This window comes from Ambystoma mexicanum, chromosome 2p (genome assembly GCF_040938575.1).
Source record: "Ambystoma mexicanum isolate Mex_15411 chromosome 2p, UKY_AmexF1_1, whole genome shotgun sequence".
In the NCBI taxonomy this organism is placed as follows: domain Eukaryota; kingdom Metazoa; phylum Chordata; class Amphibia; order Caudata; family Ambystomatidae; genus Ambystoma; species Ambystoma mexicanum.
Window position 1 is genome coordinate 402,464,716 of NC_090923.1, and position 20,888 is coordinate 402,485,603.

The window sequence follows — 20,888 nt, forward strand, 5'->3', positions numbered from 1 at the left end:
GTCAGAGGCTGAAAGCAGTCTACCGTAATGTATTCAGCTTGTACCTGAACACTCAGAAGTCTCTGCTAAGAGTCTTCAGCAGGTGGAACAGCGCGCTAACAATAATCCCAGATGAACACAACTTTATCTTACTGCTCTTTTTGATTGTAGACACAACTGTCAAAAGTTTTTTTTTCTTTGCTTTTACAAAATGGAAGCTACGTTAGAGTTACATTAGTAAAAGCATTAAACCTGTGAGCAGCCAAACAGCTTACCGGTCTTCCATGACCTTATTGCAGCAAATTCCAGGCTCATTACTACACCGTTTCAATCATTTATACTGTAGCACACTTTAGTCAGGCCATACAAGAGACATTTTATGCAAACGTTTAAAGTGCCTGAGAATGCAAGTACTTGACGAGAGTTGAAGATCAAAACAATGGCTAAAAATGAGTCATTCTTTCTTTCTATCATAAATTAAGTATACAATTGTGCAAACACAGAAGAAAAGAAATCCTTCATGCAGCCCCAATACACTCGACTTCTCCTTGATTACTGATCACGTATGGTAGGGCCAAAACGGAGGGAAATGTCACCCCAGGACCTCCTGTAAATATCCATAGACTCTAGACCTGCCCGAGGGGGTCAGTGGGCTGTGCGTACGGGTTCGAGGCAGGAACATCAGAGTAATGAGCACTACTTATCGAGCACGCGGGAATTTGAAACCTGCGCGGGCTGAATCCAGTAGAGGAACGATTCGGCCCACTATTTCAGAATACCTGCTTATAACTTGAATTGGAATGTAAACACCAGAACACAGCCACGTCTAATGTGTGTGCTTTGACATACCTATGGATTTTCATGAAAGCAAAATGAAACTGCACCTTGACTTCCCTGACTGCAAATGTCTCTCGCCCTGATGACGGCTGGTCCACCGTTAAAGTGTATGGCAGTCTCAGCACCTTAAACGCGAGTTGGCATGTTTGAAGACCTCTCGTATTCATGAAGTGCGTCAGCTGTATTTCCTATGTACATTTATGCGACTAATCAAACATTCATTGCTTATATATCTCCATAAACATATTTAATTTGGACTACATACCTGTTAGATGGATGCAGTAACTGATGTTGGGTTTGCACTGTTATGAGTACTACTAAGTACTACTAAGTAAGAGTACTTAGTGTGTGTTTATACATTTTCACTAGCCTCTCTGCTGGTGCTTGCTTTCTTAAATTGTCACATAGTGTGTCGTTATTGAGTTGGTTCACTGGTCAGGGACAGGTTCTACTGATGCTGCCTTCTGGGAGCCTCAAATGTGTAATCTTTTTGTCTGTTACTTCATATTGAGTTTTGTGTGTTCAAGACTGTTTTTTCTGATTTTGTAAATAATGTTTTTTTTTTTTTTATACAGGCATGCATTTGTTTGTCAGATCTGCGAGCAACTTGCGTCCAGTAAAATAAATGGTTTCTTCATGGTTGTACCTGAACTTGTTTAAATTTGTTTAAATACTTGTTTTATGACATACTTGGACAAGTGTTTCCTTCAAATGCAATTAAGTGATCCTTTCCCCCTAAGTGTACATTCATCCTTGGTTACCTCTTGTTGCTCTGGTTTCGATCCCACTTCTGGAGGGTTGTCCTTTTAACTAATTACTGTGGTCAACCTCTCTTCCTCTTGTCACTTCTTAGAAATAGAAAACGGACATCATTCCTTTTCTATTTTCTTTGGTGGAGGGCATCTTGGTTTTGTTATTTCTAATGGGAAATTGAGCTTGTGCAATACATGCAGAGTTCATCTCCCATAATAACAAACAAAATAATAACTATTCATATCTTTGGATGCAAATAGCTATCACCGCCGAGTTGTGGGGGTTACAGACCTTAGGCTCAGGCTGGTAGGCTGTTACTGGCCCTGTGCACCACATGACACAGGAGGGATTGATATATTCTCGTAGTTTATGCTGCCTGTGAAGAAATGAGATGCACACGAGATACATAGTCTTTTACGAATGTCAATCAAATCCAACCTGCTGTAGAAGTGTGTAGGTATCCTCTTATATTCCCTTTAACATTAAAGTTAAATCCCAAAGGATAATCAAAGCTTTTCAAGTAGGGTTAGGAATAATGAAACACATCAATGTTCCAACACCTGGTAAAATAACTTTCAAATTCCCTAATGAGTGAAGAAAGACAATAATATCTGCTGACTAGACATGTAATATTGGTACTGCCAGACCTTTTTCAAGACCTATCAGAAGAAAATCCTGTACGTAAATGGAGAACTATATAGATGACCATAAACTTTGTTTCTAGAAGACTAGATCTATGGCCACCACCAGTCATATCTAAAGACAATCCTACTTTCTAATAACATTATTGATCAACAGCTGGCCATTAACCGAAGTTGACTCAGTTTCAGTTTTGATAACTCAGGTGAGCTAAGATAGAAAAGGAATATTCCCAGAATCAGAGCCTGAGCAGATAATACATCTGAAGGCTGTTGAAAACAGACTTAATGGGCCAAAGAGAAACTTTCAGAATGATCTCACACTCCTGCGATTGACTAAAACTAGGGGAAACAGATGAAATAGAGGGAATCCATAAAGTAGGATCTTGACCAAGACAGAGGTAGACCAGCAACCACCAAACTCTGGTTTCCGCATACCCAGAGCAGAATATATGCAGGGAAGCATTAGTGTGTGAAGCAAAGACATCATTCACCAGGATTCCACATGTTTTGCACACCTGAGGAGAAGGTCATCTCGGGCAGGCACAACTTTACAGAAGATGGGAATAAACAACCTGCTGATTATGTCTATATCCATATTCAACTCTACCCAATTGTGACCTCCTGCAAGGGAAAGGGGATTTTCCTTAGTTAATGATACAATTGTATTGGTTACATTGACAAGTGATATTTTCTCTTTCCACTGAGACTCAGTTAGGCATTTTTTACCATATTGAGTATTCTGACATAGACTGAAGAGTCCTTGAGATAATTAAAAAATACATTGAATGCCATGAAGATCACAGAGAGATTGTTCCAAATGTATAACTTGTTGTGTTCTTTGAGAGATAAACAAAGCTGGACCATCCTAAATCCTTCATGTTGCAACCCAGACATTCAAGCTGGCATCTGTTGTCAGCACCTTTGACGACTTAGGGTGATCTTAACAACTCTCCTGCATTTGTAGCCATGCCATGGTTGATGGGTGCCTGAAGATTGAGACATTTGTTCTTAAAGGAGCAGGACAGTGACTTTGGGTAAAACCACAAGTTTTACATAATTTGGCCTAGTACCCTTCCTGAAAGGCCTCCGCCTAATAACCCCCTCCAGGGGTTTCCCTGTTACCACTTGCGGGCAACCATGTTGCTTAGGTTATTAGGATAGGACTTGGATTGAATCCATATTGCTTTTTGTCCATCTCTTTTTTTTTTTTATAAATCCACAGCTTACGTTCTCTCTCACGCTAAATAGTGCTTTGATTCCTACCTCATTGGATATGCCAACATTCTGATGAATCACTCCCCCTGGCACTTACCCTATACCTTTTCACATACTTAGGGTTGGCAGAAAGTGCAACATTGAGTTTCACAGATCAACAGATTCTAGACACCATTGGTGGCCCTTCCTTTTTCACCCCCTCGGGTGACAATTCCCTTCCTCTCTCAGGAGGAATTAATAATGGAGATAACATCCTACGATTGAAGAAAAAAGTGCTTTCGCACATAACTTCACGCTCACTTTTTGAGAGAGTATTTGAGAGCCAGTATTATTCCAAGTGGCTTAATCATTAGAAATACACCTTGCCTCTTCCTGGATGATAAAGAATATGTGACAAACTTCAGCTATGTAGCAACCAAGTGCAGCCGTGATCTCATGGTTTTAACAATCAACACTGCACAGCGAATTGCTACAAGAATCCAAAAAGATCTTGATCTTGAAGAAACTACGTTTGCAACCAATGCAGCCATAACCAAAGCCAAGAACTAATTAATTGACATTAATAAACAATTTGATGATTTCAAGACTGCAACCTTGAATCGCAAAACCAAGAAACTCCAGGAGGATATCAAAGAGTTCAATCTGGAAGTCATTTATCCATATATCCCTGACAACTATATAAGCAACCTAAATCAGGGCCTACAACAGGGGAACCAAAGGAATCGCATGAGAGGGGTAACCTTCTCAGGGTCTAGTAGCAGATCTTCTTCTGACGACCAATCCCGCCAACAACCGCGACCACAAGGCCCACCACCAGCGAACTTTGGGTATCCTGGCCCATCACCATTTTTTCTTTTTTTAGGAGGAGGGGTTTTGGCAACCCCCAATGGGGTCCACCACAATGGGGGTTCCAACCGCGAGGAGGAAGAACAAACCAACGCCGCCAACAGAGATATTAAATCCATCTGAAGAATTGGAAATAATCCCGATCTTCAACCAGGCAAAAATCATGCTGTTGAAAGCAGAAACTTCACTGCTTAACAAAGGACTAACATTTGTGCCAACAACTCAAACAGATTGGTACAATTCCGAAATGGAGATTCGTACCTTCTTAAGGAAAGTGAGATTGAGAACCTTCTTTCATGAACACAACTTGGCTACAGAAGATACTGAAGGAGACACTGGTTTACACAACCCATCAACTTTTACCCCCTCTGACGGACAAATTCCGAATGAACTTTTGACTTTTGAAAGATGTGTCCTGAATGACTTTGACCGCCTACGGAAGAAAACTAGTCAAATCGAACATAACTTGTCCCTTGCTGAGAAACAGGCGTTAACATCGTTACAAAATAATACAAATATCGTTAGTAAAACAACAGATAAAGGCGGAGGATTAGTCATCATGACCACGACCCAATACAAAAAAATGGCCCTGGCTTTACTCCACGATCAAGAAAGCTACACAATACTTCGTAAAGATCCCACTCGGGAAATATCTCAAGAAATGTCTGAGTCTGTTAATTTCGCATTACAGCGTGAGTGGATTTCACGAAAAGAGGCAGAATACCTCATAAAACCCATGGGAAGGACTCCCCGTTTCTACTGTCTGCCCAAAATACATAAAGATCCCACAAACCCACCAGGACGACCTATAGTTTCGGGATGTGGCTCAATCATTGAACCACTATGCAAGTTTGTAGACATTTTTTTGCAACCAATAAGCATCAACACTCCTACCTACCTTCGGGATACCACCCACACAATAACTATTTTTGAAGACCTTGAATTTAACCCAACAAATTTTGATCAGCATGGACATAAAATCACTGTACACCAGTATCCCCCAGGAAGACGCCATTGAGTGCATCAAGGAATGGTTAACTACTGATCCCCCCAACACCAGGACCCCAGTCAATTTTATACTAAGTAAGTAAAGAAGTTACGGTGGAGTGCACTATATATAACTTCTTTACTTTTGACAATACCACCTACTTGCAAACAAAGGGCACCGCAATGGGGTCAGCGTTCGCGCCTAGCCTGGCAATTTTGTTTATGGCCAAATTTGAGAGGGACTTTGTATTCTCTGATACTAACAACTGGCAACCTCACATCAGCCATTGGCACCGCTACATCGATGATGTCATTTACATCTGGACCGGGAGCCCAACCGTACTGACCTGGCTCAACACCTGCAACCCTGATATTCTGTTTACCATTGAAAAAAGCAATTCTGAAATAAAATGTCTGTACTTATCAATTTGCCCCAAAGATGGGAGACTTAAACATAGCCTTTATCAAAAAACTACAGCTCGCAACACTCTATTACATTACAACAGTAACCATCCGGCTCATACCAAAAACAACTTACCTTATGGACAATACTTACGCATACGTCGGAATCATTCCTCTCCTGAGGACTACAAGCAACATGCACAGCATTTGTCATGATCTCTGCTTCCAAAAGGTCAGGGTTTTCCCAACTCCCTTGGAAGCAGATCCATAACCCAGGTTCCGAGTGCCAACCAGTCCCAATTGGGACCTTTTGGACCCAGTCCTGGCGCCAGTGGCACCAGGCTCATAAATATGCCCAGTCCCAGCGCTGGAAGCGCCGGGCTCATAATGCTTGGGTGGACTTACCTTCAGCAGACCATGCTGCTTACTTGCCTGCCAGTTGAGCCTCTGATCCTCTTCTGTTTGGAACTACTTTTCCTGTTGGGTGGGGCTGGAGCCACTCCCTAGATTCAGAACACTGGAACTCTTCTGGAAGGCAGGAACTCTTTTCTTACCAGGAACTCTTTTCTTACTTAGGCGTGGCTGTGGAAGGAGACACCTAAGCACTACAGGAGGCTATTTAAACCACACCCGGTGGATGAATCTTGCTTTGCGTTATTCTGCAACCTCTGCAGCAGAACGCTCATCGTGTCTTCTGCATCCGGTCCTGGGCCTAAGGAAAAAGGCTTACCATCCTGAATCCAGTCTTCAGCAACACCTATAAAGACAAGAAAGAACAGGTTAGCATTCCGGCATCTGAAAGGCAAAGGCTTACCATCCTGAATCCAGTCTTCAGCAACACCTATAAAGACAAGAAAGAACAGGTTAGCATTCCGGCATCTGAAAGGCAAAGGCTTACCTACTCTTCGTGCGCTCCGGAGGTCTTCACACTGCATTCCGGCATCTGAAAGACAAAAGTTTACCAACTCTTCGCACGCTCCGGAGGCCTTCGGCGCTGCATCCCGCATCTGAAAGACAAAACAAGGTGCGTTTAAAGACATTGGGGAACTTTAATACTCACGTGCCATTACTCCTTTCCACATCTAATCCAGTGGGTATTCCGGCACCCTGCAGCCGCTCCGAACTCGTACCTGCAAAATAAAAAGACAGTTAGAGCGCATAGTGAAGCAGGCAACAAGCGCTTACTTACGTGCTTCCAGGCGCTTCTATTCATCACACGGGCTCCATCTTCAACTCACTTCAGCCCGTCATCCGCCATCGCCGGAACCCTGCAAAACAAGAGACATCATTACTAAAGACTTTAAAGACATTTGAATGACTCGAAACTTACCGTTCGTGCAGTAAACGACGGACAGCAGTCCTCTGAAGTCAAGAGGCATGCGCTACCTATCCAGTGAAGAAACTGGTTACAGCACCCTGCCCCGAGGCAGATGGAGAGCTCGGCATTCACTTACCTAAGGTGAGAGCGTTAACCTTTGGGGGTCTACAGGAGAGGAGAAGAGGAAAGAGATAGGGACACCCCAATAACCCCAGTTCATTAACCCCATATTTTCTATCTGCAGACATCTTACTCTACACGTCAGGCATACAGTGCACAGAGGTCCAGCCCAAAGAGCCAACCGGGTGCTACACATCACCTTTGAAGATACGGTAGTCGCCCAGTCAAGACCGGCGCCTCTGCGAGAATCAGGTGAGCGTTACAGAACGCAAAGCACTACCGCAAAACTCTCGCCCAGGCGCTATGGAAACCTCGGATACTGACCCCCTAGCCCGGTTACTTGGGGAACTAAGGGCAGAAGTGCATGCAGCTCGTCAGGAAACGAATGCTCTAAGAAGGGAACTAATTATTTCCAAGGAGAGAACAGACAATCTTGCTAGACAAGTGCTACAGTCACAAGCCGGACAGACCCCGTTACCCGCATCAGGGGCAAATCTTCCTTCAACATCCTCTATGAATCCAGTGCAGATCAACCTACCTGGGAATGTACCTCTGGCTCCGCCCGAACGATTTTCTGGTGACCCAAAGAGGTTTGCAGTATTTATCAATCAGTGCCGGTTGCACTTCTTATGCCGGCCAGCAGCCTTTCCAACTGATCAAGCAAAAGTAGCTTTTGTACTTTCGTACCTTAGTGGCAATGCGGCAGACTGGTCGATCCCTCTAGTTAATCAAGATGATCCGGTTCTCCATGATTTTCAAGCCTTTCAGCTTAGTATGGAAAAACTGTTCGCAAGACATTCACAGGGGCAGGCCTTGGACAATGAGCTTCTTTCGTTGCGACAGGGTAATCAAGACCTTTTGGCTTATATTGCATCTTTCAATAGACTAATAGTGGAAACTCAATGGCCTGAGGACAAAAGGATTACGCTGTTTTATAGAGGTCTACGTGGAGAGCTCAAAGACGTTTTAGCCCAAGTAGTGAATCCCCCACAAGACTGTTCGGATTATATAGACTTGGTCGTTCAAATAGATCACAGGCTGCAGAACAGGAAGGCCGATCGTTCCAAGTTTGATGCTCGAGTATTTTCCAAACCGCCAACTCCTTCCAAAGGAGTAGACTCCGGGGAACCCATGCAAATAGGGGGTCTGAAAGGTCCTCTAACACAAAGGGAGCGGGAAAGGAGGAAACAGTTGCAATTATGCCTATATTGCGGAAACTCAGGGCACTTTCTTCGAGACTGTCCGGTGAAACCTGCCAAGAAGGCAGTAGGAGCTGCAGTTACCAAAGTTACAAACTCTGAGCAGGGAAACGACCTCGCCCGACAAGAATAGAGGTCCTCTTGCCGAGCGTGAAAACCAGTTCCGTGACCTCGCATTTCGTGATACCTATGGTCCTCATTAGCCCTGATAATCCGGATCGATTACATGCAATTGAAGCTTACGTCGACAGCGGTGCCATCGGCAATTATGTGGATCATGAGATGGTTTTGAGGATGAATCTAACTCTTTGTCCCAAGGCTGTAAAGGACATCATTACTACGGTGGATGGTACGGAGATAGCCTCCGGGCCAGTAACGCATACCACTCAAGAGGTGACGCTAGTAAGTCAAGATGGACACCATGAGAAGATCGTGTTCGATGTGATAAAGGCCCCTCAGTTTCAGATTATTCTAGGAATACCTTGGTTAGAGAAACACAATCCTCTGATCGATTGGCGAGCAAGAACGGTCCAGTTTCCAGAATGTGTCTCTACTTGTCACCCTCCACCTGGTGTTGCACTGGCCGCAATTTCTTCAGAGACTCCCCAGTTACCTCCCGAATACCTAGAATACCAAGATGTTTTCCGGAAGGATCAGGCTAACTCTCTACCTCCTCATAGGTCTTATGACTGCCAGATAGACCTGATACCTGGATCTACTCCTCCTTGTAGTAGAATTTATGCCCTCACCGAGCCTGAGAACCTTCACCTTCGACAATACCTGGATCAATACCTGGCAAATGGGTTTATTCGTCCTTCCAAGTCCCCTGCTTCTTCAGCTTTGTTCTTCGTCCCAAAAAAGGAAGGAGACCTTAGAACTTGTATCGATTATCGCTCCCTGAACCAGATCACCGTTAAGAATAGATATCCGTTACCTTTGATCCCTGAACTCCTGGACCAAGTCAGAAAAGCATGCATATATACAAAGCTGGATCTTAGAGGAGCTTACCACTTGGTACGATTAAAAGAGGGCGATGAATGGAAGACGGCCTTCCGCACCAAGTATGGGCTATTTGAATATCAGGTCATGCCCTTCGGACTTTGCAATGCCCCGGCCGCCTTTCAATATTTTATGAACGATGTCCTCAGAGAGCTCATAGATGTATGTGTTGTTGTTTACATTGACGACATCCTCGTTTATTCTTCATCGGAATCTGAACATCGGAAACACGTGAAAATGGTCCTCGAAAGATTGCGTCAACACAAACTTTTCGCTAAGTTGGAAAAATGTGTTTTCAACGTGACTGAAGTTGAATTCTTGGGATTCATATTATCACCTGGCGGAGTGCGTATGGATTCAAAGAAGGTCGATGCAGTTCTCAAATGGCCATCACCATCCTCCGTAAAAGGTGTGCAAAGCATGTTAGGCTTCGCTAACTTTTACCGCAGGTTTATCCTCGAATTCTCTCGAATAGTCCAGCCCATCACTGCCTTGTTAAAGAAAAACAAACGTTTTGAATGGTCTACCGAGGCGGAACAAGCTTTCCAGGATTTGAAGACTAAATTTATCTCTGCACCAATCTCAAAACACCCTCGCCCCGAACTCCCCTACATCGTGGAAACTGATGCTTCAAGCCTTGCCATGGGGGCAGTTCTATCACAAAAGGACCCGGTAACCAATCAGTTGCATCCTGTGGCATTTTGGTCCCGCAAATTCTCGCCTCCTGAAATCAATTACACGATTACTGACAAGGAACTTCTGGCTATCAAGTCTGCCTTTAAGGCTTGGCGGCATTATCTGCTGGGGGCGCGACACACCGTTACTGTGATTACGGATCACCGAAACCTGCAATATTTGAAGACCGCAAAAGCCCAATCCTCTAGACAACTCCGTTGGGCATAATTCTTTGCCGAGTTTGACTTCATAATTACCTATCGACCTGGTACAAAGAACGGTAAAGCCGATGCCCTTTCTCGGATGGGAGTGGAAGAACACTTGGTCAACCCTAAACCTGTACCAATCATTCCCGAACAAAGAATTCTGGGTGTAATCGCCACAGAATCCATAGAGGAAGTTAAGGATAAAGCCAGGCAACTTGTAACTCCAGCAGACATACCGAATTGGCATCTGCAGGGAAAGGACTTTGCAGTAAAGGACAACTTATTGTATTTCCAAGAACGATTATACCTACCCAGCACAGATTTACAGAAAAAAGTAATCTCTTGTTATCACGACTCTTTAATGGAAGGTCATCCCGGTATAGCCAAGACCTCAGAAAAGATCGAGCGCTACTTCTGGTGGCCGTCTTGGAAAAAAGATATCAGAGACTTTATAATGTCCTGTGGAGTATGCGCCCAAAACAAGAGTCAAAAGGAAAGACCAGCAGGCCTCTTACGCCCTATTGACATCCCACCTCGCCCTTGGCATACGCTTTCTATGGACTTCATCACCACGATCTACCTCCATGCTCCGGATACAATACGATTCTAGTAATCGTGGACTTATTCTCCAAGATGGCGCATTTCATTCCGCTCAAAGGCTTGCCAACAGCAGCAACTCTGGCCCGAGAATTTCTCGAAAACATCGTCCGACTGCACGGTTTTCCTTCGGTTCTAATTTCGGATCGAGGTAGTCAATTTATTTCTCATTTTTGGCGAAGTTGCTGTCGGTCGGCTCAAATTGATGTGAGACTATCGACCAGTCACCACCCTCAGACCGACGGACAAACCGAGAGGACCAATCAAACTCTGGAACAGTATTTACGCTGCATGCTGCAACAAACTGAAAAAACTTGGAAAGATATCCTTTGGATAGCCGAGTATGCCTACAATAACTCTGTCCATTCGGGAACTGGGAAAACCCCGTTTTTTCTTTTGTACGGCAGGCACCGTCGAACCTCGGAGTTGGATCCCCTCCAAGATCTTGAAACACCAGCAGTAGACTACCTGCATTCTACAATCACCCAAGCCTTTAAGGAAGCTGTTTCTCACCTTCAAAGGGCTAAAGAACAATACAAGAAAGGAGCAGATCAACATCGGAAGGAAGCCCCTCACTACCAAGTAGGGGATCAAGTCTGGTTATCCACCAAATATCTATCTCTAAAAGGGCCACGCACATTCAACCCAAGATACCTTGGTCCCTATTCCATCACTACCATAGTAAACCCAGTAGCGGTCAAGTTGGACTTGCCCCCGCACATGAAGATACATCCGGTCTTCCACGTCTCTCTATTAAAACCCGTGCAACCTCAAACCCGACTAACCAAATCTCCAAAACCTATCCTAGTGGATGGAGAACTCGAGTTTGAAGTCAAAAGCATTCTGGACTCCAAGATCTCCAAATCTAAACTATTCTACCTAATTGACTGGAAAGGCTACGGCCCCCAAGAGAGATCCTGGGAACCTGCTGAATATGTCCACGCTCCTCGCCTAATCAAAAGATTTCACCGAACATTTCCTGACAAGCCAAAACCCCCGGAGAAGCCCGGTTTGGGAGGGGCCTTGAGGGGGGGTACTGTCATGATCTCTGCTTCCAAAAGGTCAGGGTTTTCCCAACTCCCTTGGAAGCAGATCCATAACCCAGGTTCCGAGTGCCAACCAGTCCCAATTGGGACCTTTTGGACCCAGTCCTGGCGCCAGTGGCACCAGGCTCATAAATATGCCCAGTCCCAGCGCTGGAAGCGCCGGGCTCATAATGCTTGGGTGGACTTACCTTCAGCAGACCATGCTGCTTACTTGCCTGCCAGTTGAGCCTCTGATCCTCTTCTGTTTGGAACTACTTTTCCTGTTGGGTGGGGCTGGAGCCACTCCCTAGATTCAGAACACTAGAACTCTTCTGGAAGGCAGGAACTCTTTTCTTACCAGGAACTCTTTTCTTACTTAGGCGTGGCTGTGGAAGGAGACACCTAAGCACTACAGGAGGCTATTTAAACCACACCCGGTGGATGAATCTTGCTTTGCGTTATTCTGCAACCTCTGCAGCAGAACGCTCATCGTGTCTTCTGCATCCGGTCCTGGGCCTAAGGAAAAAGGCTTACCATCCTGAATCCAGTCTTCAGCAACACCTATAAAGACAAGAAAGAACAGGTTAGCATTCCGGCATCTGAAAGGCAAAGGCTTACCATCCTGAATCCAGTCTTCAGCAACACCTATAAAGACAAGAAAGAACAGGTTAGCATTCCGGCATCTGAAAGGCAAAGGCTTACCTACTCTTCGTGCGCTCCGGAGGTCTTCACACTGCATTCCGGCATCTGAAAGACAAAAGTTTACCAACTCTTCGCACGCTCCGGAGGCCTTCGGCGCTGCATCCCGCATCTGAAAGACAAAACAAGGTGCGTTTAAAGACATTGGGGAACTTTAATACTCACGTGCCATTACTCCTTTCCACATCTAATCCAGTGGGTATTCCGGCACCCTGCAGCCGCTCCGAACTCGTACCTGCAAAATAAAAAGACAGTTAGAGCGCATAGTGAAGCAGGCAACAAGCGCTTACTTACGTGCTTCCAGGCGCTTCTATTCATCACACGGGCTCCATCTTCAACTCACTTCAGCCCGTCATCCGCCATCGCCGGAACCCTGCAAAACAAGAGACATCATTACTAAAGACTTTAAAGACATTTGAATGACTCGAAACTTACCGTTCGTGCAGTAAACGACGGACAGCAGTCCTCTGAAGTCAAGAGGCCTGCGCTACCTATCCAGTGAAGAAACTGGTTACAGCACCCTGCCCCGAGGCAGATGGAGAGCTCGGCATTCACTTACCTAAGGTGAGAGCGTTAACCTTTGGGGGTCTACAGGAGAGGAGAAGAGGAAAGAGATAGGGACACCCCAATAACCCCAGTTCATTAACCCCATATTTTCTATCTGCAGACATCTTACTCTACACGTCAGGCATACAGTGCACAGAGGTCCAGCCCAAAGAGCCAACCGGGTGCTACACATCACCTTTGAAGATACGGTAGTCGCCCAGTCAAGACCGGCGCCTCTGCGAGAATCAGGTGAGCGTTACAGCATTTGACCACACGATTAACAGCAAGAGGCTACCCCAAGAAACAGCTAGATCAAGCCAACAAGCGTGCCCAGAGCTCTAATCGAGACACACTTCTCCAACTACACCGTGATAACACAGGCCTTCCAGATGAACGCCTAACCTACCTGTGTAGTCACCTTTGGATCTCACACTTCAAGGATCAAGCAGATTATCAAAAAGCACTGGCACATAGCCGGTCTGTCCTTACCTGAAGGCCCCGCTCCCGGATTTGCTTATAAACAGGGCAAACACCTAAGAGAACACCTCGTCTATTCATTATTTCAACCAGTTCCGAATGTCACCGGCACTCTTCGACCTCTACATGGCCACCACCCCTGTGGGAATTGCGTTGCCTGCCAATTCACTAAGAAAATTAGCTCCTTCTTAATAGGCACACACAAATGGACACTCAGGGATTTGACCAATTGCAAAAGTCAAAATGTGGTTTACTGCATTGAATGTCCATGCGGCCTCAGATATATTGGTCAAACCTCACAAGCAATCAATACCAGAATCTCGGAACATAGATCCAAAATCCGCTGCAAAAACCTATCAACACCATTGGTTGAACATTTCCTGTCTGCCAACCACACTCCTAACAGCATCCTGCGGTGGATGTTAGAGAAAGTCGAGGGAGGACCTGATATCCACCATAGCCTCCTGAAAAAAGAAGCACGATGGATCCACAGGCTGGACACATATCATCGCGGGCTTAATGAGATTTTTCAAGCTCTATTATAAAGGTCTGTAGTACTGGCTCCAAATACACTTTCCCCAATCAGTGGCTTTTTGTTTTTGTAACAAGCCCTGTATTATCTCATCAACTCGTAGGTTGGGAGCTAACAAGTTAACCCACACCATCCATTTAGCTTATCCACAGTCTGGGTTTACACATATAGGAAGCGCCTCTGCCTCTCCTTTTCATTCCCATTCATCGCCGTGCATCAAGTTATTCATCCAGTTTGAAAAAAGTCAACACAGACACCAGAATTAGTGGTTTGTTCAAAAAACTATGCCTTTCCACCCTCCGCCCCTAGCGGCTGCCAGGCACCACTGTGTGATGCACACTTAATCAGCTACTCACAATGTCGGGCACACGCCCTTCTGGACGAATGTGGCAGGGAGAATGCGCGGCTGCCATGACTACAAGTCTCAACATAGCAATCAGGCCAGCGCGCATGCGTGGTCTCCATATTAACTAGCATTACCTAGCTCTACGTGACGTGCTGCCCCCATTCTTCCGCATTCCTGGAGGCGCGCTCCTTACGATTCAGTCTCACTCAGACTTAGCAGACACGAGCGGCAGCCGTGCCTTTAGCGGTACCACAAAGTCAGGTGAGCCGGGGGTCGCTTGGCCACGCATGCTCACGTGCTACTCTGGTCCTCGGATCAGACCACGTGTGCGCGCCAGTCCGCATTTCCTCTCTATTCATCGGTTAATTTGTAACTTTTTCGTCACCCAACCTCTGTCCGTATCTAGCATGTAGTTCATCAGCACGCGGGCGAGCCACAGACCTGCTGTCTATTACTTTATGAAAATATAACACTGGGTGTTCTCAATCCTTCTACTGTTTCATGATCCCTATTAAACTTGAGCACCCTACCCTAGCAGTACTGACTTTCTAACACTGTGCCAGTTACTCCTGTGGGCTCTCTACGTTTATTCTGCTCACTACCTTTCCGTGCCATTGCACACAGCAGTGCACAAACAAACATTACTCGTGTCAACCGTAAAATGTTTTACCTCTCTCTTCACCCATTTCTTTTGTCTAATTAACCTCTCCATGCACTTACCACAGCCTGCACTCAATTGTAGCTGCGGTTTCTGTGCACCATGTACTGTAGGCTTTCTATGCTACCTCTATAATACTGACCAACCCTCACCAATGACTGTCCTATATTATTCATCCCCATACAGCCCTGTGATTACCTGTGAACCTTCTGCATTCATTGTGAAGCCTTTCGCTCGGCCCAGCATCTGCGCTACTGGTCCTGGCGTCTGGCGTTATCCAATGCGTGGGCGCACCAACGCGCTTGAGATAATGCGCACCGGCAAGTAAGTTTCCTAACTGGTTGCCATGAGAACTAACCTAGTATAACAATAGGCCCCATTTATTTGGGCACCTGCGGCTCTCAACCCACTCACATTTCAATAATGTTACTCCATACAGGGTCTCTGATTTGGAGCCCTGATGAAGGCAGACTTTATATCAACTCATGACCCCCGAAACGTGATGACTACAGGGAACAGTGGTCAACCTGTACTTCAGCCTGTTGGAATCCCTGTTACCAACTAGCACTCTACCACATTGGCAATTGATCAGATATCTTGCATCGAAAGACCCTGCACAATTCATTGACTTTCTTACCAAATAACTCTTTGCTCCACTAATGAGCCACTATTGTGCCAAATAAGGAAACTCATGATGCAATTAATTCTTTACCAAATTGCACATGCATCTATATTTGTTTTTGCTACTGAATTGAATTTGAAGCACCATTTGTTTTTGAGTTGTTTCATTTTGTTTTGAACATATGAAATTAGTCTGTATTACTTGTTTACAATATGTTCATTACTTGTTTATAATATGCTTCACAATCCGCTGATGTGTTTTTCAGAAATATACTTTTTATTCATTTTTGCATAAATATTGTATTGTTTTCTGAGATGCTTAGAAATAACCTCCCTAGTGGGTGGTTAAGGTGTTTTGAGCGGTTGATTGACTTAGGGATTGCTAAAATTAAGCAACTCACCTTTCTACCTCTAAACAGTCAGAGAGACCAGGCCCAACAATTGTTAAGACCTGCTCTTCTTGAATCTCTGTGGTTAAAGTTATAACAGTAAGGGTACATTTCTTGTTTCACTTACAAAATAAACTCTCCTGAGTGGGATAAATCTCTTTTAAAGAGGTTGCTTGAACCATGATCGTTTAGTAGAGAGGCACTGATCATTTTGTAGATTTTGTACAACGTAGGGTTTTATTTGCAGTCAGTAAGGGCAATCCAGATGTGTACCCCTTACTCACTATGCCTTACAGAGACTAATCTTCACCACACAGATTAGGCTGTCGCAAAAAAGATGGAACATGCACGGGGTTGCTGATAATGCTCTTGTTCAGAGGAGAATCAAAAAGCTTTTCAATGCTGGACCGTCTTCGTGTATGGGCCCAGACTGTTATGCTAATGGCCATGTCTCCTCTGTGAAAGGACAGTGGGATAAAGCATAGTTGTCAACTTTCCTAAGTGGGACACATCGCTAGAACAGGTTATTTGAGCCAAGCATGTTCTCAGTCGATGGGCTCCCACAGCTGTGTTAATTCCTTTCATATTAGTACATACCAAATTTGTATTGTATGCACAAGTCTTCTGGAGAGTATAGGATGCCCGATTAGCAAAGTAAGGTAAATACTATGTTTTTTTTTCTGTTTATCTTTGTGATTGGTTCAATCCTTGTACTTCTCTATCCAAATTTGGATTTTTCCACAAGCGTACTTCAGAACATGGTGCTTTTGGGTGGCTTTTGTTTCAGTCCCTTCTGGATGAGCTGGTTAAGAAGTCATATGGAAACAGAAAAAAACACCTTACTCTTGCAATAAAAGTCACATTCAGCCCTGAGGAAGATGTTTCCCAAATGCAAAGTAGATCAAACCATTTTGTAAACAAGGGTCACCAAGAGCACAGCATTACTCATGAATGGGTGGGCTTACAGTTACTACTCTGCAAATGGCAAAACCATCTTCATGATGACTACAGTTCTAACTTTGCTTACATCTGTAACTTGGAATTAACTTCTATTAGGAGGTCAGAATTATACTGTTAATGACATATGACAGATATGCACATGTGAGATGCCACCATGTACCAAACAAAACTAGTCCTCTGCATTCTCTGCCATCTGACACTTGGAACAAAATATCCAATGGCTATTTAGCACCCACATTTATTACCAAAATGGGTTCTCCAGGTGTAGTGTTTTTCAAACTCAAGGGAATTCTACTATGTCCATGGGTATATGATTGGACAATGTTAATGTCTCCACATGGAATAGGTCAGTGAAGAACATTGATCAACTGTGACTATTGTTACATCCGCTCAAGTTTATAATCCACTACGAACAGAGGGATTGAAAATAGTCGAAGACATCTTTGCCATGTACATTAGAAACATTTCCATTTCTCTATTAAGTAAATTAGTGATGTCATTGATGATGTCATTTGTGAGCACATCTTTGATGTCCTGGTTATTGCTGTTAGCAGTGCATGGTGGTGGTGTGAATTATGGTTGCATAGCTTACCATAACTGGCACATTTTTATTTTACTTGTAACCATAATGTTCCTTTAATCACGTTTTTCACTGAATTTGATAGGATTTTATTAGTGCAACTTATCCATAACATCCAATTAAGAACGTTTTTTCACAGAATTTCATAGGTTTTTGTTACTGCAACGTAACCATAATGTCTCTTTAACAACGTGTTTTCAGTGAGATATATATATATGTATTTTCAAGGAAATAACTTTAGTTGCAGGGATATTAAGTTAGAACTTAATGCAACAAAACCCCTGAAATTCAGCCACCTTAGCTTCACACCCCTAGTTGCACAACCTATGCCCACAATGATGACATCACAGATGCCATCACAGATTGAACATGGACTTCAAAAATATATTACAATATCTATTGTAATTTATTTTATGCAGTTGTGCTGCCTAAAATTCCAAAAAATATTTGTTTGTAACCATGATAGCAATGTTAGCAGGGGAGCCATTTACCACAGATAGAACCACTCCAGTCATTGCTCACCTTAGCTGTGCAAAAGAATACAAATCTGTGTCTATACATATGTGCACTACACATATATTACACGGCCACGGTAGTGGCCGTCTAGTTATGGTTGCTATGGTTGCTATAAGTTGCTATTCCCATAGGAAGAGCACTTTTTGGGTGGCTTATAACTTCGCTCTCCCTGGATGAAATCTCACTAACCTTTGCAAAAAAAGTATATGGCCCACTCTGCAAAGTTTGGTGAGGTTTGGTCCAGGGGGGGCAAAGTTACAGGGGGGTCCCAAAATTTCTTTTTTTCCCATAGACTGAATCGGGAAAATACTCACCCCTACAGCCCAAACCGCTGGACGGATTTTCACCAAATTTGCGGCAGGAGCAGCAGCTTGGTCCTGACAGCATGCTTTTGTAAATTTGGTGAAAATCTGTCCAGTAGTTTTTAAAAAAAATACCAAAAAGTAGGTCACAAAAAATTACTGATATCTATGTTCAGTCCATGGACACACTTCCCTGTTCGCTCCGCGGACAGTGTCCTGATTGGCTAGTCAGTGTGCGTGATGTCCATGGACATGCGTCATGTCTGTCGATTGGATGGTGAAGAGTGTGGCGTGCATCAGATTTTTGGAAACGGCCGCCATCTCGTATCCACGGATATCCACGGACAGCATGGTGACAAATGGTGGGGAAATACAATTTTGGCAAGTGCGTTGGCCTCTAAGACTGTTTGGGGAGGGTGGGGGAGTAAGAAATTGTTCAAATATTGTATCTATTTAGGTGGTAGGCACTGCTGTTGTTTTTGTTGTGTCCGCGGACAGCCGCGCTGTCCTTCATGTCCGCAATCGACCCAGATGGGGATGTCCTAAGGACACTATACCTGTCCGTACTGTTCGCAGGCAAGTTCAAAGTGTTCTAAGAACACACACGGTGTCCGGGATATCCGTAATTAAATGAAAATGGAGGTGACCTATGGACATTATACTTGTCCGTACTGTTTGCAGGCAAGGTGAAACTGTTCTAAGAACACACACGGTGTCCTGGATGTCCATAATTAAATGAGAATGGAGGTGTCCTAAGGACACTATACCTGTCCGTACTGTTCGCAGGCAAGTTGAAACTGTTCTAAGAACACACACGGTGGGGTGTCCGTAATTAAATGAAAATGGAGGTCTCGTAAGGACACTATACCTGTCCGTACTGTTCGCAGGCAAGGTGAAACTGTTCTAAGAACTCACATGGTGTCCGGGGTGTCTGTCATTAAACGAAAATGGAGGTGTCCTAAGGACACTATACCTGTCCGTACTGTTCCCAGTCAAGTTGAAACTGTTCTAAGAACACACACGGTGTCCGGGATGTGCGTAATGAAATGAAATGGAGGTGTCCTAAAGACAATATACCTGTCTGTATTGTTCGCAGGCAAGTTGAAACTGTTCTAAGAACACACACGGTGTTGGGGATATCTGCAATTAAACAAAAATGGAGGTATCCTAAGGATAATATACCTGTCCGTACTGTTTGCAGGCAAGTTGAAGCTGTTCCAAGAACAACCACGGTGTCCGCGGACATAAAAAATGCGCATATGGCATAGTTAAAATGTTTGATTCTATGGGTGTGATCTATGGGTGTGATATGCTGCGGTGGTTGTGGCAAAGCCCTAGAGTGTTGGGTGCATGGCCGAAGGTCATGCACCCAAGATCAAAGTTCAAGAGCAAAGTTATAACTACCGAAGAAGTTATAAGTACCGAAGTTCTAAACTAGCATGGGTGTGATATGTTGTGGTGTTGTGGCCAGGGTCTACCCAAGACTGAAGTTATAAGTACCGAAGTTATAAGCTACCATGGGTGTGATATATTGTGGTGGTGGTGGCCAGGGCCTACGCATGACCAAAGTTATAAGTACCGAAGTTATAAGCTTTCATGGGTGTGATATGCTGCAGTGGTTGTGGCCAGGTCCTAGAGTCTTGGGTGCATGGGCCATGCATTCAAGACTGAAGTTATATGCACTGTTTGTTTCAGTTGTTGTGTTATGGAGCAGTATGTATGAGGTGTTCCTTTTTGTAATATACTTACTGTTTGGTTTGGTAACTGCAGTACATATATTCTTTGTCAATTTCTGTGATAAAAGAAAAGATCATGTTAGTATTGGTAGCTTGTAAGGACTTATAGCATTGAATAATAGACATTGTTTATTTGCTCATTGTGTTATTTGCTCAGTTTCTGTGTTTGTTTTTCAAATCATTGGGTCTGTGGGAAAAATAAAACATGTCGGATTGAAAAAACCCTTTTTTGTTATGCTACAGTCTATTTGTTTTCAGAGTTCACTTGTTGTTTCTGGCTAATGTTCTATCTGTTGGTTTGTTACATATTTTTTGAGCAGTTAGATACCTGTTGGCGTATTCTAACTGTTTATTTTTTGTTATAATTTAGTGGAATTGATTTATCTGTTTGATTGTTGCAAAATCTTGGGGCAGTCAGATACCTGTTGGCGTATTCTAATTGTTTGTTTCTTGTTATAATTTAGCGGTATTCATTTATCTGTTTGGTTGTTATAGAATCTTGGGGCAGTTAGATACCTGTTGGCGTATTCTAATAGTTTAAAGTTTGTTTTTTAAGTACAGATTAGTTATAAAATGTTGGTTTTAAGAAGATTACAGAAGTGTTTGTAAGATGTGCTGGTAATCTCTGCTTTAGAATAATGGTACTATTATTACATTCAAAACATCCACATTTCTTTTTAATATATGCAGTGTGGTGACCTACATCGGTTGTGCCTCCTGTGTGGTA